Source organism: Anabrus simplex, chromosome 10 (genome assembly GCF_040414725.1).
Source record: "Anabrus simplex isolate iqAnaSimp1 chromosome 10, ASM4041472v1, whole genome shotgun sequence".
Lineage (NCBI taxonomy): Eukaryota > Metazoa > Arthropoda > Insecta > Orthoptera > Tettigoniidae > Anabrus > Anabrus simplex.
In genome coordinates, this window is record NC_090274.1 from 7528173 (window position 1) to 7546823 (window position 18651).

Consider the following 18651-nt stretch of genomic DNA (forward strand, 5'->3'; position numbering starts at 1 on the left):
CTAATCTGCACACTATATCGACCAAACCGAAAACATTGGCCCGTGGGGGGATCGAACCCACGACCTTCGCGTTATTAGCACGACGCTCTAACCTACTGAGCTAACGGGCCTGTTGGTAACCTGTGATATATATGTAATATTTCAGCGGTAGTCCACTAATGTTTATACTTTACAGTTCGTGGATAGGGACTAATCTGCACACTATATCGACCAAACCGTAAAACATTGGCCCGTGGGAGGATCGAACCCACGACCTTCGCGTTATTAGCACGACGCTCTAACCTACTGAGCTAACGGGCCTGTTGGTAACCTGCGATATATATGCAATATTTCAGCGGTAGTCCACTAATGTTTATACTTTATAGTTCGTGGATAGGGACTAATCTGCACACTATATCGACCAAACCGTAAAACATTGGCCCGTGGGAGGATCGAACCCACGACCTTCGCGTTATTAGCACGACGCTCTAACCTACAGAGCTAACGGGCCTGTTGGTAACCTGAGATATATATGTAATATTTCAACGGTAGTCCACTAATGTTTATAGTTCGTGGATAGGGACTAATCTGCACACTATATCGACCAAACCGTAAAACATTGGCCCGTGGGGGGATCGAACCCACGACCTTCGCGTTATTAGCACGACGCTCTAACCTACTGAGCTAACGGGCCTGTTTGAATTTGAGATATATATGTAATATTTCAGCGGTAGTCCACTAATGTTTATACTTTACAGTTCGTGGATAGGGACTAATCTGCACACTATATCGACCAAACCGTAAAACATTGGCCAGTGGGTGGATCGAACCCACGACCTTCGCGTTATTAGCACGACGCCCTAACCTACTGAGCTAACGGGCCTGTTGGTAACCTGAGATATATATGTAATATTTCAGCGGTAGTCCACTAATGTTTATACTTTACAGTTCGTGGATAGGGACTAATCTGCACACTATATCGACCAAACCGTAAAACATTGGCCAGTGGGTGGATCGAACCCACGACCTTCGCGTTATTAGCACGACGCCCTAACCTACTGAGCTAACGGGCCTGTTGGTAACCTGCGATATATATGTAATATTTCAGCGGTAGTCCACTAATGTTTATACTTTATAGTTCGTGGATAGGGACTAATCTGCACACTGTATCGACCAAACCGTAAAACATTGGCCCGTGGGGGGATCGAACCCACGACCTTCGCGTTATTAGCACGACGCTCTAACCTACTGAGCTAACGGGCCTGTTGGTAACCTGAGATATATATGTAATATTTCAGCGGTAGTCCACTAATGTTTATACTTTGTAGTTCGTGGATAGGGACTAATCTGCAAACTATATCGACCAAACCGTAAAACATTGGCCCGTGGGGGGATCGAACCCACGACCTTCGCGTTATTAGCACGACGCTCTAACCTACTGAGCTAACGGGCCTGTTGGTAACCTGCGATATATATGTAAAATTTCAAAGGTAGTCCACTAATGTTTATAGTTCGTGGATAGGGACTAATCTGCACACTATATCGACCAAACCGTAAAACATTGGCCCGTGGGGGAATCGAACCCACGACCTTCGCGTTATTAGCACGACGCTCTAACCTACTGAGCTAACGGGCCTTTTGGTAGCCTGCGATATATACGTAATATTTCAGGGGTAGTCCACTAATGTTTATACTTTATAGTTCGTGGATAGGGACTAATCTGCACACTATATCGACCAAACCGTAAAACATTGGCCCGGGGGGGGGATCGAACCCACGACCTTCGCGTTATTAGCACGACGCTCTAACCTACTGAACCAACGGGCCTGTTGGTAACCCGAGATATATATGTAATATTTCAGCGGTAGTCCACAAATTTGTATACTTTATAGTTCGTGGATAGGGACTAATCTGCACACTATATCGACCAAACCGTACAACATTGGCCCGTGGGGGGATCGAACCCACGACCTTCGCGTTATTAGCGTGGCGCTCTAACCTACTGAGCTAACGGGCCTGTTGGTAACCTGCGATATATATGTAATATTTCAGCGGTAGTCCACTAATGTTTATACTTTATAGTTCTTGGATAGGGACTAATCTGCACACTGTATCGACCAAACCGTAAAACATTGGCCCGTGGGGGAATCGAACCCACGACCTTCGCGTTATTAGCACGACGCTCTAACCTACTGAGCTAACGGGCCTGTTGGTAACCTGCGATATATATGTAATATTTCAGCGGTAGTCCACTAATGTGTATACTTTATAGTTCGTGGATAGGGACTAATCTACGCACTATATCGACCAAACCGTAAAACATTGGCCCGTGGGGGGATCGAACCCACGACCTTCGCGTTATTAGCACGACGCTCTAACCTACTGAGCTAACGGGCCTGTTGGTAATCTGAGATATATATGTAATATTTCAGCGGTAGTCCACTAATGTTTATAATTTATAGTTCGTGGATAGGGACTAATCTGCACACTCTATCGACCAAACCGTAAAACATTGGCCCGTGGGGGGATCGAACCCACGACCTTCGCGTTATTAGCACGACGCTCTAACCTAATGAGCTAACGGGCCTGTTGGTAACCTGCGATATATATGTAATATTTCAGCGGTAGTCCACTAATGTGTATACTTTATAGTTCGTGGATAGGGACTAATCTGCACACTATATCGACCAAACCGTAAAATATTGGCCCGTGGGAGGATCGAACCCACGACCTTCGCGTTATTAGCACGACGCTCTAACCTACTGAGCTAACGAGCCTGTTGGTAACCTGCGATATATATGTAATATTTCAGCGGTAGTCCACTAATGTTTATAGTTCGTGGATAGGGACTAATCTGCACACTATATCGACCAAACCGTAAAACATTGGCCCGGGGGGGGATCGAACCCACGACCTTCGCGTTATTAGCACGACGCTCTAACCTACTGAGCTAACGGGCCTGTTGGTAACCTGCGATATATATGTAATATTTCAGCGGTAGTCCACTAATGTTTATACTTTATAGTTCGTGGATAGGGACTAATCTGCACACTGTATCGACCAAACCGTAAAACATTGGCCCGGGGGGGGATCGAACCCACGACCTTCGCGTTATTAGCACGACGCTCTAACCTACTGATCTAACGGGCCTTTTGGTAACCTGCGATATATATGTAATATTTCGGCGGTAGTCCACTAATGTTTAAAATTTATAGTTCGTGAATAGGGACTAATCTGCACACTATATCGACCAAACCGTAAAACATTGGCCCGTGGGGGGATCGAAGCCACGACCTTCGCGTTATTAGCACGACGCTCTAACCTACTGAGCTAACGGGCCTGTTGGTAACCTGCGATATATATGTAATATTTCAGCGGTAGTCCACTAATGTTTATACTTTATAGTTCGTGGATAGGGACTAATCTGAACACTATATCGACCAAACCGTAAAACATCGGCCCGTGGGGGGATCGAACCCACGAACTTCGCGTTATTAGCACGACGCTCTAACATACTGAGCTAACGGGCCTGTTGGTAACCTGTGATATATATGTAATATTTCAGCGGTAGTCCACTAATTTTTATAGTTCGTGGATAGGGACTAATCTGAACACTATATCGACCAAACCGTAAAACGTCGGCCCGTGGGGGTTCGAACCCACGACCTTCGCGTTATTATCACGACGCTCTAACCTACTGAGCTAACGGGCCTGTTGGCAACTTTTACCGTGTTTTTGCGGTAGTTATGCGTGAAAGAAGGTGCGGGTATGAACGGGTCTCAAGCTACGAAATTATAGTGCATGTAAAATTTAACAAGGTTATATTTTCTTTTCAAAATAAAGAAATAACAAACATGGCAGGTACAGAGTAGCAAGTCAAAAGGGTAGTTACAATATTTACAGAATTTGGGCTTCGAGCCCTGACTTCACAATGCTTGGGCAATCAGCCCAACCTTACTTCAAAATAAGTCTTAACAGAGGGGCAGAAAACCCCATTCATGCTCAGGAGCACTTGCTCCAAATTACACCGAAAAGCCTCCACGAGGCATACAACACTCAATTTTCGAAGAGAGCCACTCGCTCTCAACCCTAAGCCTCTCAAAGGCCACACCAAACTCCACCTTCAAGTTTTCCTCAATGGACATAGACGAGGGGAAAAATACCCAACCTACTGAGGTCTATTAAATGAAAAGGGGTAATTACATGACCTCCAAAATAACAATTTGAGAGGAGGCGGTCTGCGCTCCTATTACACTTTGATTTTAAAATCTAATTTGGCTCTAGGCCGCTGATGCAAGGGCTAATCCCATACTACGGAGGTGACTTTAGAAAAGAAACAAATTTACATAATGTCAAGGAAGAATAGGTTGAGAAAATAAGTTCACCTCAAAACAATATGAGTGGGAGCTCGAGAGGGTTACGCAATCTCTATCCCAATACGTAGTTTAAAAGATAGAATAGATACGAGTTTCTTTACATTTTTAAGGAACGTTACATAATGGAAAAACTTCGGACCCGCCCCGAGAGTTAAACTGCTGAGCAAGCAAGAAAAGAAGTAATTAATCGGCCATTACCTGGTTGTTGACTGTCGCCGAAGAAACAGGCGCTTCCCGCCCCCTGCTATGTACTTGACACACTGAAAGATGGAACAGAAGTGGCCCGGAGACCCAAAAATCAGCAGTTTATATCCTCTCGCGGAAGGTTCGAGGCGTTAGGGGAATGAAAACACCCTCCCACAAAGTCTTTATTGGGTAGGATACAGCAACATATTCAAGTTGGGGGAAGATACCTCGGATTGGTCAGAAATTAATAAAAGAAATTCGGGATTGGGTAAATACAAAACAAGGGGAAAGAGAGGGGTATACAGCCAACTTAAACAATAACAGAAAGAAATTTAACAAGAAACAAACTTTTGAAATAAAAATTTCTCCAAAAAAACAGTCCTTTCACTCCGCACTAGGGTGCACTATTGTTGATCTTCAGTAGTGTCCTCTAGAAGAGAAAGTTCACACTTCTTACTACAAGCAAAACAAAAATACGTCGAAAATGACACAGTTCAAAAACTCCAAAATTTCCAGGTAGTGACATCTTCTGAGAAACTTGAAAATTAATACCGTCAATAAAGTTCAGACTTCCTCCAGCAGAGGAGTTTCAACTGGCGCAACTTTTAAATTAGCGGCGTGGAGGTGTACCGCCCGGTACAGTAACCTGAGATATATATGTAATATTTCAGCGGTAGTCCACTAATGTTTAAAATTTATAGTTCGTGGATAGGGACTAATCTGCACACTGTATCGACCAAACCGTAAAACATTGGCCCGTGGGGGGATCGAACCCACGACCTTCGCGTTATTAGCACGACGCTCTAACCTACTGAGCTAACGGGCCTGTTGGTAACCTGCGATATATATGTAATATTTCAGCGGTAGTCCACTAATGTTTATACTTCATAGTTCGTGGATAGGGACTAATCAGCACACTATATCGACCAAACTGTAAAACATTGGCCCGTGGGAGGATCGAACCCACGACCTTCGCGTTATTAGCACGACGCTCTAACCTACTGAGCTAACGGGCCTGTTGGTAACCTGCGATATATATGTAATATTTCAGCGGTAGTCCACTAATGTTTATACTTTATAGTTCGTGGATAGGGACTAATCTGCACACTGTATCGACCAAACCGTAAAACATTGGCCCGTGGGGGAATCGAACCCACGACCTTCGCGTTATTAGCACGACGCTCTAACCTACTGAGCTAACGGGCCTGTTGGTAACCTGAGATTTATATGTAATATTTCAAAGGTAGTCCAGTAATGTTTATACTTTATAGTTCGTGGATAGGGACTAATCTGCACACTATATCGACCAAAACGTGAAACATTGGCCCGTGGGGGGATCGAACCCACGACCTTCGCGTTATTAGCACGACGCTCTAACCTACTGAGCTAACGGGCCTGTTGGTAACCTGAGATATATATGTAATATTTCAGCGGTAGTCCACTAATGTTTATAGTTCGTGGATAGGGACTAATCTGCACACTATATCGACCAAACCGTAGAACAATGGCCCGTGGGGGGATCGAACCCACGACCTTCGCGTTATTAGCACGACGCTCTAACCTACTGAGCTAACGGGCCTGTTGGTAACCTGAGATATATATGTAATATTTCAGCGGTAGTCCATTAATGTTTATAGTTCGTGGATAGGGACTAATCTGCACACTATATCGACCAAACCGTAAAACAATGGCCCGTGGGGGGATCGAACCCACGACCTTCGCGTTATTAGCACGACGCTCTAACCTACTGAGCTAACGGGCCTGTTGGTAACCTGCGATATGTATGTAATATTTCAGCGGTAGTCCACTAATGTTATTCTTTATAGTTCGTGGATAGGGACTAATCTGCGCACTTTATCGACCAAACCGTAAAACGTTGGACCGTGGGAGGATCGAACCCACGACCTTCGCGTTATTAGCACGACGCTCTAACCTACTGAGCTAACGGGCCTGTTGGTAACCTGCGATATATATGTAATATTTCAGCGGTAGTCCACTAATGTTTATACTTTATAGTTCGTGGATAGGGACTAATCTGCACACTGTATCGACCAGACCGTAAAACATTGGCCCGTGGGGGGATCGAACCCACGACCTTCGCGTTATTAGCACGACGCTCTAACCTACTGAGCTAACGGGCCTGTTGGTAACCTGAGATATATATGTAATATTTCAGCGGTAGTCCACTAATGTTTATACTTTATAGTTCGTGGATAGGGACTAATCTGCACACTATATCGACCAAAACGTAAGACATTGGCCCGTGGGGGATCGAACCCACGACCTTCGCGTTATTAGCACGACGCTCTAATACTGAGCTAACGGGCCTGTTGGTAACCTGCGATATATATGTAATATTTCAGCGGTAGTCCACTAATGTTTATACTTTATAGTTCGTGGATAGGGACTAATCTGCACACTGTATCGACCAAACCGTAAAACATTGGCCCGTGGGGGGATCGAACCCACGACCTTCGCGTTATTTGTACGACGCTCTAACCTACTGAGCTAACGGGCCTGTTGGTAACCTGCGATATATATGTAATATTTCAGCGGTAGTCCACTAATGTTTATACTTTATAGTTCGTGGATAGGGACTAATCTGCACACTGTATCGACCAAACCGTAAAACATTGGCCCGTGGGGGGATCGAACCCACGACCTTCGCGTTATTAGCACGACGCTCTAACCTACTGAGCTAACGGGCCTGTTGGTAACCTGAGATATATATGTAATATTTCAGCGGTAGTCCACTAATGTTTATACTTTATAGTTCGTGGATAGGGACTAATCTGCACACTGTATCGACCAAACCGTAAAACATTGGCCCGTGGGGGGATCGAACCCACGACCTTCGCGTTATTAGCACGACGCTCTAACCTACTGAGCTAACGGGCCTGTTGGTAACCTGATATATATATTTAATATTTCAGCGGTAGTCCAGTAATGTTTATACTTTATAGTTCGTGGATAGGGACTAATCTGCACACTATATCGACCAAACCGTAAAACATTGGCCCGTGGAGGGATCGAACCCACGACCTTCGCGTTATTAGCACGACGCTCTAACCTACTGAGCTAACGGGCCTGTTGGTAACCTGAGATATATATGCAATATTTCAGCGGTAGTCCACTAAAGTTTATACCTTATAGTTCGTGGATAGGGACTAATCTGCACACTATATCGACCAAACCGTAAGACATTGGCCCGTGGGGGGATCGAACCCACGACCTTCGCGTCATTAGCACGACGCTATAACCTACTGAGCTAACGGGCCTGTTGGTAACCTGAGATATATATGTAATATTTCAGCGGTAGTCCACTAATGTTTATACTTTATAGTTCGTGGATAGGGACTAATCTGCACACTATATCGACCAAACCGTAAAACATTGGCCCGTGGGGGGATCGAACCCACGACCTTCGCGTCATAAGCACGACGCTCTAACCTACTGAGCTAACGGGCCTGTTGGCAACCTGCGATATATATGTAATATTTCAGCGGTAATCCACTAATGTTTATAGTTCGTGGATAGGGACTAATCTGCACACTATATCGACCAATCCGTAAGACATCGGCCCGTGGGGGGATCGAACCCACGACCTTCGCGTTATTAGCACGACCCTCTAACCTACTGAGCTAACGGGCCTGTTGGTAAACTGAGATATATATGAAATATTTCAGCGGTAGTCCACTAATGTTTATAGTTCGTGGATAGGGACTAATCTGCACACTATATCGACCAAATCGTAAAACATTGGCCCGTGGGGGAATCGAACCCACGACCTTCGCGTTATTTGCACGACGCTCTAACCTACTGAGCTAACGGGCCTGTTGGTAAACTGAGATATATATGTAATATTTCAGCGGTAGTCCACTAATTTGTATACTTTATAGTTCGTGGACAGGGACTAATCTGCACACTATATCGACCAAAACGTAAGACATTGGCCCGTGGGGGATCGAACCCACGACCTTCGCGTTATTAGCACGACGCTCTAATACTGAGCTAACGGGCCTGTTGGTAACCTGCGATATATGTGTAATATTTCAGCGGTAGTCCACTAATGTTTATACTTTATAGTTCGTGGATAGGTACTAATCTGCACACTGTATCGACCAGACCGTAAAACATTGGCCCGTGGGGGGATCGAACCCACGACCTTCGCGTTATTAGCACGACGCTCTAACCTACTGAGCTAACGGGCCTGTTGGTAACCTGAGATATATATGTAATATTTCAGCGGTAGTCCACTAATGTTTATAAGTTATAGTTCGTGGATAGGGACTAATCTGCACACTATATCGACCAAACCGTAAAACATTGGCCCGTGGGGGGTTCGAACCCACGACCTTCGCGTTATTACCACGACCCTCTAACCTACTGAGCTAACGGGCCTGTTGGTAAACTGAGATATATATGTAATATTTCAGCGGTAGTCCACTAATTTGTATACTTTATAGTTCGTGGACAGGGACTAATCTGCACACTATATCGACCAAACCGTAAAACATTGGCCCGTGGGGGGATCGAACCCACGACCTTCGCGTTATTAGCACGACGCTCTAACCTACTGAGCTAACGGGCCTGTTGGTAACCTGAGATATATATGTAATATTTCAGCGGTAGTCCACTAATGTTTATACTTTATAGTTCGTGGATAGGGACTAATCTGCGCACTTTATCGACCAAACCGTAAAACGTTGGCCCGTGGGGGGATCGAAACCACGACCTTCGCGTTATTAGGACAACGCTCTAACCTACTGAGCTAACGGGCCTGTTGGTAATTTGAGATATATATGCAATATTTCAGCGGTAGTCCACTAATGTTTATACTTTACAGTTCGTGGATATCGACTAATCTGCACACTATATCGACCAAACCGTAAAACATTGGCCCGTGGGGGGATCGAACCCACGACCTTCGCGTTATTAGCACGACGCTCTAACCTACTGAGCTAACGGGCCTTTTGGTAACCTGCGATATATATGTAATATTTCGGCGGTAGTCCACTAATGTTTATAGTTCGTGGATAGGGACTAATCTGCACACTATATCGACCAAACCGTAAAACATTGGCCCGTGGGGGAATCGAATCCACGACCTTCGCGTTATTAGCACGACGCTCTAACCTACTGAGCTAACGGGCCTGTTGGTAACCTGAGATATATATGTAATATTTCAGCGGTAGTCCACTAATGTGTATACTTTATAGTTCGTGGATAGGGACTAATCTGCACACTGTATCGACCAAACCGTAAAATATTGGCCCGTGGGGGGATCGAACCCACGACCTTCGCGTTATTAGCACGACGCTCTAACCTACTGAGCTAACGGGCCTGTTGGTAACCTGCGATATATATGTAATATTTCAGCGGTAGTCCACTAATGTTTATACTTTATAGTTCGTGGATAGGGACTAATCTGCACACTGTATCGACCAAACCGTAAAATATTGGCCCGTGGGGGGATCGAACCCACGACCTTCGCGTTATTAGCACGACGCTCTAACCTACTGAGCTAACGGGCCTGTTGGTAACCTGCGATATATATGTAATATTTCAAAGGTAGTCCAGTAAATTTTATACTTTATAGTTCGTGGACAGGAACTGATCTGCACACTATATCGACTAAACCGTAAAACATTGGCCCGTGGGGGGATCGAACCCACGACCTTCTCGTTATTAGCACGACGCTCTAACCTGCTGAGCTAACGGGCCTGTTGGTAACCTGCGATATATATGTAATATTTCAGCGGTAGTCCACTAATGTGTATACTTTATAGTTCGTGGATAGGGACTAATCTGCACACTGTATCGACCAAACCGTAAAATATTGGCCCGTGGGGGGATCGAACCCACGACCTTCGCGTTATTAGCACGACGCTCTAACCTACTGAGCTAACGGGCCTGTTGGTAACCTGCGATATATATGTAATATTTCAGCGGTAGTCCACTAATGTGTATACTTTATAGTTCGTGGATAGGGACTAATCTGCACACTGTATCGACCAAACCGTAAAATATTGGCCCGTGGGGGGATCGAACCCACGACCTTCGCGTTATTAGCACGACGCTCTAACCTACTGAGCTAACGGGCCTGTTGGTAACCTGCGATATATATGTAATATTTCAAAGGTAGTCCAGTAAATTTTATACTTTATAGTTCGTGGACAGGAACTGATCTGCACACTATATCGACTAAACCGTAAAACATTGGCCCGTGGGGGGATCGAACCCACGACCTTCGCGTTATTAGCACGACGCTCTAACCTGCTGAGCTAACGGGCCTGTTGGTAACCTGCGATATATATGCAATATTTCAGCGGTAGTCCACTAATGTGTATACTTTATAGTTCGTGGATAGGGACTAATCTGCACACTCTATCGACCAAACCGAAAAATATTGGCCCGTGGGGGAATCGAACCCACGACCTTCGCGTTATTAGCACGACGCTGTAACCTACTGAGCTAACGGGCCTGTTCGTAATTTGAGATATATATGCAATATTTCAGCGGTAGTCCACTAATGTTTATACTTTATAGTTCGTGGATAGGGACTAATCTGCACACTATATCGACCAAACCGTAAAACATTGGCCCGTGGAGGGATTGAACCCACGACCTTCGCGTTATTAGCACGACGCTCTAACCTACTGAGCTAACGGGCCTGTTGGTAAACTGAGATATATATGCAATATTTAAGCGGTAGTCCACTAATGTTTATACTTTATAGTTCGTGGATAGGGACTAATCTGCACACTATATCGACCAAACCGTAAAACATTGGCCCGTGGGAGGATCGAACCCACGACCTTCGCGCTATTAGCACGACGCTCTAACCTACTGAGCTAACGGGCCTGTTGGTGACCTGCGATAAATATGTAATATTTCAGCGGTAGTCCACTAATGTTTATACTTTATAGTTCGTGGATAGAGACTAATCTGCACACTATATCGACCAAACCGTAAAAAATTGGCCCGTGGAGGGATCGAACCCACGACCTTCGCGTTATTAGCACGACGCTCTAACCTACTGAGCTAACGGGCCTGTTGGTAGCCTGCGATATATATGTAACTTTCAGCGGTAGTCCACTAATGTTTATACTTTATAGTTCGTGGATAGGGACTAATCTGCACACTATGTCGACCAAACCGTAAAACATTGGCCCGTGGGGGGATCGAACCCACGACCTTCGCGTCATTAGCACGACGCTCTAACCTACTGAGCTAACGGGCCTGTTGGTAACCTGCGATATATATGTAATATTTCAGCGGTAGTCCACTAATGTGTATACATCATAGTTCGTGGATAGGGACTAATCTGCACACTATATCGACCAAAGCGTAAAATATTGGCCCGTGGGGGCATCGAACCCACGACCATCGCGTTATTAGCACGACGCTCTAACCTACTGAGCTAACGGGCCTGTTGGTAACCTGAGATATATATGCAATATTTCAGCGGTAGTCCACTAATGTTTATACTTTATAGTTCGTGGATAGGGACTAATCTGTACACTATATCGAGCAAAACGTAAGACATTGGCCCGTGCTGGGATCGAACCCACGACCTTCGCGTTATTAGCACGACGCTCTAACCTACTGAGCTAACGGGCCTGTTGGTAACCTGAGATATATATGTAATATTTCAGCGGTAGTCCACTAATGTTTATACTTTATAGTTCGTGGATAGGGACTAATCTGCACACTATATCGACCAATCCGTAAAACATTGGCCCGTGGGGGGATCGAAACCACGACCTTCGCGTTATTAGGACAACGCTCTAACCTACTGGGCTAACGGGCCTGTTGGTAACCTGCGATATATATGTAATATTTCAGCGGTAGTGCACTAATGTTTATACTTTATAGTTCGTGGATAGGGACTAATCTGCACACTATATCGACCAAACGTTAAGACAATGGCCCGTGGGGGGATCGAACCCACGACCTTCGCGTCATTAGCACGACGCTCTAACCTACTGAGCTAACGGGCCTGTTGGTAACCTGCGATATATATGTAATATTTCAGCGGTAGTCCACTAATGTTTATACTTTATAGTTCGTGGATAGGGACTAATCTGCACACTATATCGACCAAACGTTAAGACAATGGCCCGTGGGGGGATCGAACCCACGACCTTCGCGTTATTAGCACGACGCTCTAACCAACTGAGCTAACGGGCCTGTTGGTAATCTGAGATATATTTGCAAAATTTCAGCGGTAGTCCACGAATGTTTATACTTTATAGTTCGTGGATAGGGACTAATCTGCACTCTATATCGACCAAACCGTAAAACACTGGCCCGTGGGGGGATCGAACCCACGACCTTCGCGTTATTAGCACGACGCTCTAACCTACTGAGCTAACGGGCCTGTTGGTAACTTGAGATATATATGTAATATTTCAGCGGTAGTCCACTAATGTTTATACTTTATAGTTCGTGGATAGGGAATAATCTGCACACTATATCGACCAAACCGTAAAACATTGGCCCGTGGGGGGATCGAACCCACGACCTTTGCGTTATTAGCACGACGCTCTAACCTACTGAGCTAACGGGCCTGTTCGTAATTTGAGATATATATGTAATATTTCAAAGGTAGTCCAGTAATGTTTATAACTCGTGGATAGGGACTAATCTGTACAATATATCGACCAAACCGTAAAACAAAGGCCCGTGGGGGGATCGAACCCACGACCTTCGCGTTATTAGCACGACGCTCTAACCTACTGAGCTAACGGGCCTGTTGGTAACCTGCGATATATATGTAAAATTTCAGCGGTAGTCCACTAATGTTTATACTTTACAGTTCGTGGATAGAGACTAATCTGCACACTATATCGACCAAACCGTAAAACATTGGCCCGTGGGGGGATCGAACCCACGACCTTCGCGTTATTAGCACGACGCTCTAACCTACTGAGCTAACGGGCCTGTTGGCAACCTGCGATATATATGTAATATTTCGGCGGTAGTCCACTAATGTTTATACTTTATAGATCGTGGATAGGGACTAATCTGCACACTATATCGACCAAAACGTAAGACATTGGCCCGTGCTGGGATCGAACCCACGACCTTCGCGTCATTAGCACGACGCTCTAACCTACTGAGCTAACGGGCCTGTTGGTAACCCGCGATATATATGTAATATTTCAACGGTAGTCCGGTAATGTTTATAGTTCGTGGATAGGGACTAATCTGCACACTATATCGACCAAACCGTAAAACATTGGCCCGTGGGGGAATCGAATCCACGACCTTCGCGTTATTAGCACGACGCTCTAACCTACTGAGCTAACGGGCCTGTTGGTAACGTGCGATATATATGTAATATTTCAGCGGTAGTCCACTAATGTTTATACTTTATAGTTCGTGGATAGTGACTAATCTACACACTATATCGACCAAACCGTAAAACATTGGCCCGTGGGGGGATCGAACCCACGACCTTCGCGTTATTAGCACGACGCTCTAACCTACTGAGCTAACGGGCCTGTTGGTAGCCTGCGATATATACGTAATATTTCAGGGGTAGTCCACTAATGTTTATACTTTATAGTTCGTGGATAGGGACTAATCTGCACACTATATCGACCAAACCGTAAAACATTGGCCCGTGGAGGGATCGAACCCACGACCTTCGCGTTATTAGCACGACGCTCTAACCTACTGAGCTAACGGGCCTGTTGGTAACCTGAGATATATATGTAATATTTCAGCGGTAGTCCACTAATTTTTATACTTTTTAGTTCGTGGATAGGGACTAATCTGCACACTATATCGACCAAACCGTAAAACATTGGCCCGTGGGGGGATCGAACCCACGACCTTCGCGTTATTAGCACGACGCTCTAACCTACTGAGCTAACGGGCCTGTTGGTAACCTGCGATATATATGTAATATTTCAGCGGTAGTCCAGTAATGTTTATACTTTATAGTTCGTGGATAGGGACTAATCTGCACACTATATCGACCAAACCGAAAAATATTGGCCCGTGGGGGGATCGAACCCACGACCTTCGCGTTATTAGCACGACGCTCTAACCTACTGAGCTAACGGGCCTGTTGGTAACCTGCGATATATATGTAATATTTCAAAGGTAGTCCAGTAATGTTTATACTTTATAGTTCGTGGACAGGAACTGATCTGCACACTATATCGACCAAACCGAAAAATATTGGCCCGTGGGGGGATCGAACCCACGACCTTCGCGTTATTAGCACGACGCTCTAACCTACTGAGCTAACGGGCCTGTTGGTAACCTGCGATATATATGTAATATTTCAAAGGTAGTCCACTAATGTGTATACTTTATAGTTCGTGGATAGGGACTAATCTGCACACTCTATCGACCAAACCGAAAAATATTGGCCCGTGGGGGAATCGAACCCACGACCTTCGCGTTATTAGCACGACGCTCTAACCTACTGAGCTAACGGGCCTGTTCGTAATTTGAGATATATATGCAATATTTCAGCGGTAGTCCACTAATGTTTATACTTTATAGTTCGTGGATAGGAACTAATCTGCACACTATATCGACCAAACCGTAAAACATTGGCCCGTGGAGGGATTGAACCCACGACCTTCGCGTTATTAGCACGACGCTCTAACCTACTGAGCTAACGGGCCTGTTGGTGACCTGCGATAAATATGTAATATTTCAGCGGTAGTCCACTAATGTTTATACTTTATAGTTCGTGGATAGAGACTAATCTGCACACTATATCGACCAAACCGTAAAAAATTGGCCCGTGGAGGGATCGAACCCACGACCTTCGCGTTATTAGCACGACGCTCTAACCTACTGAGCTAACGGGCCTGTTGGTAGCCTGCGATATATATGTAATATTTCAGCGGTAGTCCACTAATGTTTATACTTTATAGTTCGTGGATAGGGACTAATCTGCACACTATGTCGACCAAACCGTAAAACATTGGCCCGTGGGGGGATCGAACCCATGACCTTCGCGTCATTAGCACGACGCTCTAACCTACTGAGCTAACGGGCCTGTTGGTAGCCTGCGATATATATGTAATTTTTCAGCGGTAGTCCACTAATGTTTATACTTTATAGTTCGTGCATAGGGACTAATCTGCACACTATGTCGACCAAACCGTAAAACATTGGCCCGTGGGGGGATCGAACCCACGACCATCGCGTTATTAGCACGACGCTCTAACCTACTGAGCTAACGGGCCTGTTGGTAACCTGCGATATATATGTAATATTTCAGCGGTAGTCCACTAATGTGTATACATCATAGTTCGTGGATAGGGACTAATATGCACACTATATCGACCAAAGCGTAAAATATTGGCCCGTGGGGGCATCGAACCCACGACCATCGCGTTATTAGCACGACGCTCTAACCTACTGAGCTAACGGGCCTGTTGGTAACCTGCGATAAATATGTAATATTTCAGCGGTAGTCCACTAATGTTTATACTTTACAGTTCGTGGATAGGGACTAATCTGTACACTATATCGACCAAAACGTAAGACATTGGCCCGTGCTGGGATCGAACCCACGACCTTCGCGTTATTAGCACGACGCTCTAACCTACTGAGCTAACGGGCCTGTTGGTAACCTGAGATATATATGTAATATTTCAGCGGTAGTCCACTAATGTTTATACTTTATAGTTCGTGGATAGGGACTAATCTGCACACTATATCGACCAATCCGTAAAACATTGGCCCGTGGGGGGATCGAAACCACGACCTTCGCGTTATTAGGACAACGCTCTAACCTACTGGGCTAACGGGCCTGTTGGTAACCTGCGATATATATGTAATATTTCAGCGGTAGTCCACTAATGTTTATACTTTATAGTTCGTCGATAGGGACTAATCTGCACACTATATCGACCAAACGTTAAGACAATGGCCCGTGGGGGGATCGAACCCACGACCTTCGCGTTATTAGCACAACGCTCTAACCAAATGAGCTAACGGGCCTGTTGGTAATCTGAGATATATTTGCAAAATTTCAGTGGTAGTCCACGAATGTTTATACTTTATAGTTCGTGGATAGGGACTAATCTGCACTCTATATCGACCGAACCGTAAAACACTGGCCCGTGGGGGGATCGAACCCACGACCTTCGCGTTATTAGCACGACGCTCTAACCTACTGAGCTAACGGGCCTGTTGGTAACTTGAGATATATATGTAATATTTCAGCGGTATTCCACTAATGTTTATACTTTATAGTTCGTGGATAGGGAATAATCTGCACACTATATCGACCAAACCGTAAAACATTGGCCCGTGGGGGGATCGAACCCACGACCTTTGCGTTATTAGCACGACGCTCTAACCTACTGAGCTAACGGGCCTGTTCGTAATTTGAGATATATATGCAATATTTCAGCGGTAGTCCACTATTGTTTATACTTTACAGTTCGTGGAATGGGGACTAATCTGCACACTATATCGACCAAACCGTAAAATATTGGCCAGTGGGGGGATCGAACCCACGACCTTCGCGTTATTAGCACGACGCTCTAACCTACTGAGCTAACGGGCCTGTTGGTAACCTGCTATATATATGTAATATTTCAAAGGTAGTCCAGTAATGTTTATAACTCGTGGATAGGGACTAATCTGTACACTATATCGACCAAACCGTAAAACAAAGGCCCGTGGGGGGATCGAACCCACGACCTTCGCGTTATTAGCACGACGCTCTAACCTACTGAGCTAACGGGCCTGTTGGTAACCTGCGATATATATGTAAAATTTCAGCGGTAGTCCACTAATGTTTATACTTTACAGTTCGTGGATAGAGACTAATCTGCACACTATATCGACCAAACCGTAAAACATTGGCCCGTGGGGGGATCGAACCCACGACCTTCGCGTTATTAGCACGACGCTCTAACCTACTGAGCTAACGGGCCTGTTGGCAACCTGCGATATATATGTAATATTTCGGCGGTAGTCCACTAATGTTTATACTTTATAGATCGTGGATAGGGACTAATCTGCACACTATATCGACCAAAACGTAAGACATTGGCCCGTGCTGGGATCGAACCCACGACCTTCGCGTCATTAGCACGACGCTCTAACCTACTGAGCTAACGGGCCTGTTGGTAACCCGCGATATATATGTAATATTTCAACGGTAGTCCGGTAATGTTTATACTTTACAGTTCGTGGATAGAGACTAATCTGCACACTATATCGACCAAACCGTAAAACATTGGCCCGTGGGGGGATCGAACCCACGACCTTCGCGTCATTAGCACGACGCTCTAACCTACTGAGCTAACGGGCCTTTTGGTAACCTGCGATATATATGTAATATATCGGCGGTAGTCCACTAATGTTTAAAACTTATAGTTCGTGGATAGGGACTAATCTGCACACTATATCGACCAAACCGTAAGACATTGGCCCGTGGGGGGATCGAACCCACGACCTTCGCGTCATTAGCACGACGCTCTAACCTACTGAGCTAACGGGCCTGTTGGTAACCTGCGATATATATGTAATATTTCAGCGGTAGTCCACTAATGTTAAGACTTCATAGTTCGTGGATAGGGACTAATCTGCACACTATATCGACCAAACCGTAAGACATAGGCCCGTGGGGGGATCGAACCCACGACCTTCGCGTTATTAGGACAAAGCTCTAACCAACTGAGCTAACTGGCCTGTTGGTAATCTGAGATATATATGCAAAATTTCAGCGGTAGTCCACTAATGTTTATACTTTATAGTTCGTGGATAGGGACTAATCTGCACACTATATCGACCAAACCGTAAAACATTGGCCCGTGGGGGGATCGAACCCACGACCTTCGCGTCATTAGCACGACGCTCTAACCTACTGAGCTAACGGGCCTGTTGGTAACCTGCGATATATATGTAATATTTCAGCGGTAGTCCACTAATGTTTATACTTCACAGTTCGTGGATAGGGACTAATCTGCACACTATATCGACCAAACCGTAAAACATTGGCCCGTGGAGGGATCGAACCCACGACCTTTGCGTTATTAGCACGACGCTCTAACCTACTGAGCTAACGGGCCTGTTGGTAACCTGAGATATATATGCAATATTTCAGCGGTAGTCCACT

The 18651-nt window shown here is 45.2% G+C and overlaps 1 long non-coding RNA gene and 77 other non-coding genes across 78 annotated transcripts in view; 1 reads left to right on the top strand and 77 right to left on the bottom strand.

The window, feature by feature from the left end:
- The window catches only part of LOC136882429 (uncharacterized), a 380234-nt gene that overhangs the window by 27551 nt on the left and 334032 nt on the right, over positions 1–18651 (top strand). The gene's annotated exons all lie outside the window — the stretch shown is intronic.
- On the bottom strand, positions 37–110 carry TRNAI-AAU (transfer RNA isoleucine (anticodon AAU)). The gene has a single exon. It is a non-coding gene; the product is annotated as a tRNA-Ile (tRNA).
- On the bottom strand, positions 227–300 carry TRNAI-AAU (transfer RNA isoleucine (anticodon AAU)). Its single transcript has one exon. It is a non-coding gene; the product is annotated as a tRNA-Ile (tRNA).
- Positions 600–673, bottom strand: TRNAI-AAU (transfer RNA isoleucine (anticodon AAU)). The gene has a single exon. It is a non-coding gene; the product is annotated as a tRNA-Ile (tRNA).
- Positions 1169–1242, bottom strand: TRNAI-AAU (transfer RNA isoleucine (anticodon AAU)). Its single transcript has one exon. It is a non-coding gene; the product is annotated as a tRNA-Ile (tRNA).
- TRNAI-AAU (transfer RNA asparagine (anticodon AUU)) lies at positions 1359–1432 on the bottom strand. Its single transcript has one exon. It is a non-coding gene; the product is annotated as a tRNA-Ile (tRNA).
- Positions 1542–1615, bottom strand: TRNAI-AAU (transfer RNA isoleucine (anticodon AAU)). The gene has a single exon. It is a non-coding gene; the product is annotated as a tRNA-Ile (tRNA).
- TRNAI-AAU (transfer RNA isoleucine (anticodon AAU)) lies at positions 1923–1996 on the bottom strand. The gene has a single exon. It is a non-coding gene; the product is annotated as a tRNA-Ile (tRNA).
- TRNAI-AAU (transfer RNA isoleucine (anticodon AAU)) lies at positions 2113–2186 on the bottom strand. The gene has a single exon. It is a non-coding gene; the product is annotated as a tRNA-Ile (tRNA).
- TRNAI-AAU (transfer RNA isoleucine (anticodon AAU)) lies at positions 2303–2376 on the bottom strand. Its single transcript has one exon. It is a non-coding gene; the product is annotated as a tRNA-Ile (tRNA).
- On the bottom strand, positions 2493–2566 carry TRNAI-AAU (transfer RNA isoleucine (anticodon AAU)). The gene has a single exon. It is a non-coding gene; the product is annotated as a tRNA-Ile (tRNA).
- TRNAI-AAU (transfer RNA isoleucine (anticodon AAU)) lies at positions 2683–2756 on the bottom strand. The gene has a single exon. It is a non-coding gene; the product is annotated as a tRNA-Ile (tRNA).
- On the bottom strand, positions 2866–2939 carry TRNAI-AAU (transfer RNA isoleucine (anticodon AAU)). Its single transcript has one exon. It is a non-coding gene; the product is annotated as a tRNA-Ile (tRNA).
- On the bottom strand, positions 3246–3319 carry TRNAI-AAU (transfer RNA phenylalanine (anticodon AAA)). Its single transcript has one exon. It is a non-coding gene; the product is annotated as a tRNA-Ile (tRNA).
- Positions 3436–3509, bottom strand: TRNAI-AAU (transfer RNA isoleucine (anticodon AAU)). The gene has a single exon. It is a non-coding gene; the product is annotated as a tRNA-Ile (tRNA).
- On the bottom strand, positions 5294–5367 carry TRNAI-AAU (transfer RNA isoleucine (anticodon AAU)). The gene has a single exon. It is a non-coding gene; the product is annotated as a tRNA-Ile (tRNA).
- Positions 5484–5557, bottom strand: TRNAI-AAU (transfer RNA isoleucine (anticodon AAU)). Its single transcript has one exon. It is a non-coding gene; the product is annotated as a tRNA-Ile (tRNA).
- TRNAI-AAU (transfer RNA isoleucine (anticodon AAU)) lies at positions 5674–5747 on the bottom strand. Its single transcript has one exon. It is a non-coding gene; the product is annotated as a tRNA-Ile (tRNA).
- On the bottom strand, positions 5864–5937 carry TRNAI-AAU (transfer RNA isoleucine (anticodon AAU)). The gene has a single exon. It is a non-coding gene; the product is annotated as a tRNA-Ile (tRNA).
- TRNAI-AAU (transfer RNA isoleucine (anticodon AAU)) lies at positions 6047–6120 on the bottom strand. Its single transcript has one exon. It is a non-coding gene; the product is annotated as a tRNA-Ile (tRNA).
- On the bottom strand, positions 6230–6303 carry TRNAI-AAU (transfer RNA isoleucine (anticodon AAU)). The gene has a single exon. It is a non-coding gene; the product is annotated as a tRNA-Ile (tRNA).
- Positions 6609–6682, bottom strand: TRNAI-AAU (transfer RNA isoleucine (anticodon AAU)). The gene has a single exon. It is a non-coding gene; the product is annotated as a tRNA-Ile (tRNA).
- On the bottom strand, positions 6986–7059 carry TRNAI-AAU (transfer RNA isoleucine (anticodon AAU)). Its single transcript has one exon. It is a non-coding gene; the product is annotated as a tRNA-Ile (tRNA).
- On the bottom strand, positions 7176–7249 carry TRNAI-AAU (transfer RNA isoleucine (anticodon AAU)). Its single transcript has one exon. It is a non-coding gene; the product is annotated as a tRNA-Ile (tRNA).
- TRNAI-AAU (transfer RNA isoleucine (anticodon AAU)) lies at positions 7366–7439 on the bottom strand. Its single transcript has one exon. It is a non-coding gene; the product is annotated as a tRNA-Ile (tRNA).
- On the bottom strand, positions 7556–7629 carry TRNAI-AAU (transfer RNA isoleucine (anticodon AAU)). The gene has a single exon. It is a non-coding gene; the product is annotated as a tRNA-Ile (tRNA).
- TRNAI-AAU (transfer RNA isoleucine (anticodon AAU)) lies at positions 7746–7819 on the bottom strand. Its single transcript has one exon. It is a non-coding gene; the product is annotated as a tRNA-Ile (tRNA).
- TRNAI-UAU (transfer RNA isoleucine (anticodon UAU)) lies at positions 7936–8009 on the bottom strand. The gene has a single exon. It is a non-coding gene; the product is annotated as a tRNA-Ile (tRNA).
- Positions 8119–8192, bottom strand: TRNAI-AAU (transfer RNA isoleucine (anticodon AAU)). Its single transcript has one exon. It is a non-coding gene; the product is annotated as a tRNA-Ile (tRNA).
- TRNAI-AAU (transfer RNA isoleucine (anticodon AAU)) lies at positions 8302–8375 on the bottom strand. The gene has a single exon. It is a non-coding gene; the product is annotated as a tRNA-Ile (tRNA).
- Positions 8679–8752, bottom strand: TRNAI-AAU (transfer RNA isoleucine (anticodon AAU)). Its single transcript has one exon. It is a non-coding gene; the product is annotated as a tRNA-Ile (tRNA).
- TRNAI-AAU (transfer RNA isoleucine (anticodon AAU)) lies at positions 9059–9132 on the bottom strand. The gene has a single exon. It is a non-coding gene; the product is annotated as a tRNA-Ile (tRNA).
- On the bottom strand, positions 9439–9512 carry TRNAI-AAU (transfer RNA isoleucine (anticodon AAU)). Its single transcript has one exon. It is a non-coding gene; the product is annotated as a tRNA-Ile (tRNA).
- Positions 9622–9695, bottom strand: TRNAI-AAU (transfer RNA isoleucine (anticodon AAU)). The gene has a single exon. It is a non-coding gene; the product is annotated as a tRNA-Ile (tRNA).
- TRNAI-AAU (transfer RNA isoleucine (anticodon AAU)) lies at positions 9812–9885 on the bottom strand. Its single transcript has one exon. It is a non-coding gene; the product is annotated as a tRNA-Ile (tRNA).
- On the bottom strand, positions 10002–10075 carry TRNAI-AAU (transfer RNA isoleucine (anticodon AAU)). Its single transcript has one exon. It is a non-coding gene; the product is annotated as a tRNA-Ile (tRNA).
- TRNAI-AAU (transfer RNA isoleucine (anticodon AAU)) lies at positions 10192–10265 on the bottom strand. The gene has a single exon. It is a non-coding gene; the product is annotated as a tRNA-Ile (tRNA).
- On the bottom strand, positions 10382–10455 carry TRNAI-AAU (transfer RNA isoleucine (anticodon AAU)). The gene has a single exon. It is a non-coding gene; the product is annotated as a tRNA-Ile (tRNA).
- TRNAI-AAU (transfer RNA isoleucine (anticodon AAU)) lies at positions 10572–10645 on the bottom strand. The gene has a single exon. It is a non-coding gene; the product is annotated as a tRNA-Ile (tRNA).
- Positions 10762–10835, bottom strand: TRNAI-AAU (transfer RNA isoleucine (anticodon AAU)). The gene has a single exon. It is a non-coding gene; the product is annotated as a tRNA-Ile (tRNA).
- TRNAI-AAU (transfer RNA isoleucine (anticodon AAU)) lies at positions 10952–11025 on the bottom strand. Its single transcript has one exon. It is a non-coding gene; the product is annotated as a tRNA-Ile (tRNA).
- TRNAI-AAU (transfer RNA isoleucine (anticodon AAU)) lies at positions 11142–11215 on the bottom strand. Its single transcript has one exon. It is a non-coding gene; the product is annotated as a tRNA-Ile (tRNA).
- Positions 11332–11405, bottom strand: TRNAI-AAU (transfer RNA isoleucine (anticodon AAU)). The gene has a single exon. It is a non-coding gene; the product is annotated as a tRNA-Ile (tRNA).
- Positions 11522–11595, bottom strand: TRNAI-AAU (transfer RNA isoleucine (anticodon AAU)). The gene has a single exon. It is a non-coding gene; the product is annotated as a tRNA-Ile (tRNA).
- Positions 11711–11784, bottom strand: TRNAI-AAU (transfer RNA isoleucine (anticodon AAU)). The gene has a single exon. It is a non-coding gene; the product is annotated as a tRNA-Ile (tRNA).
- Positions 11901–11974, bottom strand: TRNAI-AAU (transfer RNA isoleucine (anticodon AAU)). The gene has a single exon. It is a non-coding gene; the product is annotated as a tRNA-Ile (tRNA).
- On the bottom strand, positions 12091–12164 carry TRNAI-AAU (transfer RNA isoleucine (anticodon AAU)). Its single transcript has one exon. It is a non-coding gene; the product is annotated as a tRNA-Ile (tRNA).
- Positions 12471–12544, bottom strand: TRNAI-AAU (transfer RNA isoleucine (anticodon AAU)). The gene has a single exon. It is a non-coding gene; the product is annotated as a tRNA-Ile (tRNA).
- Positions 12661–12734, bottom strand: TRNAI-AAU (transfer RNA isoleucine (anticodon AAU)). Its single transcript has one exon. It is a non-coding gene; the product is annotated as a tRNA-Ile (tRNA).
- On the bottom strand, positions 12851–12924 carry TRNAI-AAU (transfer RNA isoleucine (anticodon AAU)). The gene has a single exon. It is a non-coding gene; the product is annotated as a tRNA-Ile (tRNA).
- TRNAI-AAU (transfer RNA isoleucine (anticodon AAU)) lies at positions 13041–13114 on the bottom strand. Its single transcript has one exon. It is a non-coding gene; the product is annotated as a tRNA-Ile (tRNA).
- On the bottom strand, positions 13224–13297 carry TRNAI-AAU (transfer RNA isoleucine (anticodon AAU)). The gene has a single exon. It is a non-coding gene; the product is annotated as a tRNA-Ile (tRNA).
- On the bottom strand, positions 13414–13487 carry TRNAI-AAU (transfer RNA isoleucine (anticodon AAU)). The gene has a single exon. It is a non-coding gene; the product is annotated as a tRNA-Ile (tRNA).
- Positions 13604–13677, bottom strand: TRNAI-AAU (transfer RNA isoleucine (anticodon AAU)). The gene has a single exon. It is a non-coding gene; the product is annotated as a tRNA-Ile (tRNA).
- TRNAI-AAU (transfer RNA isoleucine (anticodon AAU)) lies at positions 13787–13860 on the bottom strand. The gene has a single exon. It is a non-coding gene; the product is annotated as a tRNA-Ile (tRNA).
- TRNAI-AAU (transfer RNA isoleucine (anticodon AAU)) lies at positions 13977–14050 on the bottom strand. Its single transcript has one exon. It is a non-coding gene; the product is annotated as a tRNA-Ile (tRNA).
- On the bottom strand, positions 14167–14240 carry TRNAI-AAU (transfer RNA isoleucine (anticodon AAU)). Its single transcript has one exon. It is a non-coding gene; the product is annotated as a tRNA-Ile (tRNA).
- Positions 14357–14430, bottom strand: TRNAI-AAU (transfer RNA isoleucine (anticodon AAU)). The gene has a single exon. It is a non-coding gene; the product is annotated as a tRNA-Ile (tRNA).
- Positions 14547–14620, bottom strand: TRNAI-AAU (transfer RNA isoleucine (anticodon AAU)). The gene has a single exon. It is a non-coding gene; the product is annotated as a tRNA-Ile (tRNA).
- TRNAI-AAU (transfer RNA isoleucine (anticodon AAU)) lies at positions 14737–14810 on the bottom strand. The gene has a single exon. It is a non-coding gene; the product is annotated as a tRNA-Ile (tRNA).
- On the bottom strand, positions 14927–15000 carry TRNAI-AAU (transfer RNA isoleucine (anticodon AAU)). The gene has a single exon. It is a non-coding gene; the product is annotated as a tRNA-Ile (tRNA).
- Positions 15117–15190, bottom strand: TRNAI-AAU (transfer RNA isoleucine (anticodon AAU)). The gene has a single exon. It is a non-coding gene; the product is annotated as a tRNA-Ile (tRNA).
- TRNAI-AAU (transfer RNA isoleucine (anticodon AAU)) lies at positions 15307–15380 on the bottom strand. Its single transcript has one exon. It is a non-coding gene; the product is annotated as a tRNA-Ile (tRNA).
- Positions 15497–15570, bottom strand: TRNAI-AAU (transfer RNA isoleucine (anticodon AAU)). The gene has a single exon. It is a non-coding gene; the product is annotated as a tRNA-Ile (tRNA).
- TRNAI-AAU (transfer RNA isoleucine (anticodon AAU)) lies at positions 15687–15760 on the bottom strand. The gene has a single exon. It is a non-coding gene; the product is annotated as a tRNA-Ile (tRNA).
- On the bottom strand, positions 15877–15950 carry TRNAI-AAU (transfer RNA isoleucine (anticodon AAU)). The gene has a single exon. It is a non-coding gene; the product is annotated as a tRNA-Ile (tRNA).
- TRNAI-AAU (transfer RNA isoleucine (anticodon AAU)) lies at positions 16067–16140 on the bottom strand. Its single transcript has one exon. It is a non-coding gene; the product is annotated as a tRNA-Ile (tRNA).
- Positions 16447–16520, bottom strand: TRNAI-AAU (transfer RNA isoleucine (anticodon AAU)). The gene has a single exon. It is a non-coding gene; the product is annotated as a tRNA-Ile (tRNA).
- On the bottom strand, positions 16637–16710 carry TRNAI-AAU (transfer RNA isoleucine (anticodon AAU)). The gene has a single exon. It is a non-coding gene; the product is annotated as a tRNA-Ile (tRNA).
- Positions 16827–16900, bottom strand: TRNAI-AAU (transfer RNA isoleucine (anticodon AAU)). Its single transcript has one exon. It is a non-coding gene; the product is annotated as a tRNA-Ile (tRNA).
- TRNAI-AAU (transfer RNA isoleucine (anticodon AAU)) lies at positions 17018–17091 on the bottom strand. The gene has a single exon. It is a non-coding gene; the product is annotated as a tRNA-Ile (tRNA).
- TRNAI-AAU (transfer RNA isoleucine (anticodon AAU)) lies at positions 17201–17274 on the bottom strand. Its single transcript has one exon. It is a non-coding gene; the product is annotated as a tRNA-Ile (tRNA).
- TRNAI-AAU (transfer RNA isoleucine (anticodon AAU)) lies at positions 17391–17464 on the bottom strand. Its single transcript has one exon. It is a non-coding gene; the product is annotated as a tRNA-Ile (tRNA).
- TRNAI-AAU (transfer RNA isoleucine (anticodon AAU)) lies at positions 17581–17654 on the bottom strand. Its single transcript has one exon. It is a non-coding gene; the product is annotated as a tRNA-Ile (tRNA).
- TRNAI-AAU (transfer RNA isoleucine (anticodon AAU)) lies at positions 17771–17844 on the bottom strand. Its single transcript has one exon. It is a non-coding gene; the product is annotated as a tRNA-Ile (tRNA).
- Positions 17961–18034, bottom strand: TRNAI-AAU (transfer RNA isoleucine (anticodon AAU)). The gene has a single exon. It is a non-coding gene; the product is annotated as a tRNA-Ile (tRNA).
- On the bottom strand, positions 18341–18414 carry TRNAI-AAU (transfer RNA isoleucine (anticodon AAU)). Its single transcript has one exon. It is a non-coding gene; the product is annotated as a tRNA-Ile (tRNA).
- TRNAI-AAU (transfer RNA isoleucine (anticodon AAU)) lies at positions 18531–18604 on the bottom strand. Its single transcript has one exon. It is a non-coding gene; the product is annotated as a tRNA-Ile (tRNA).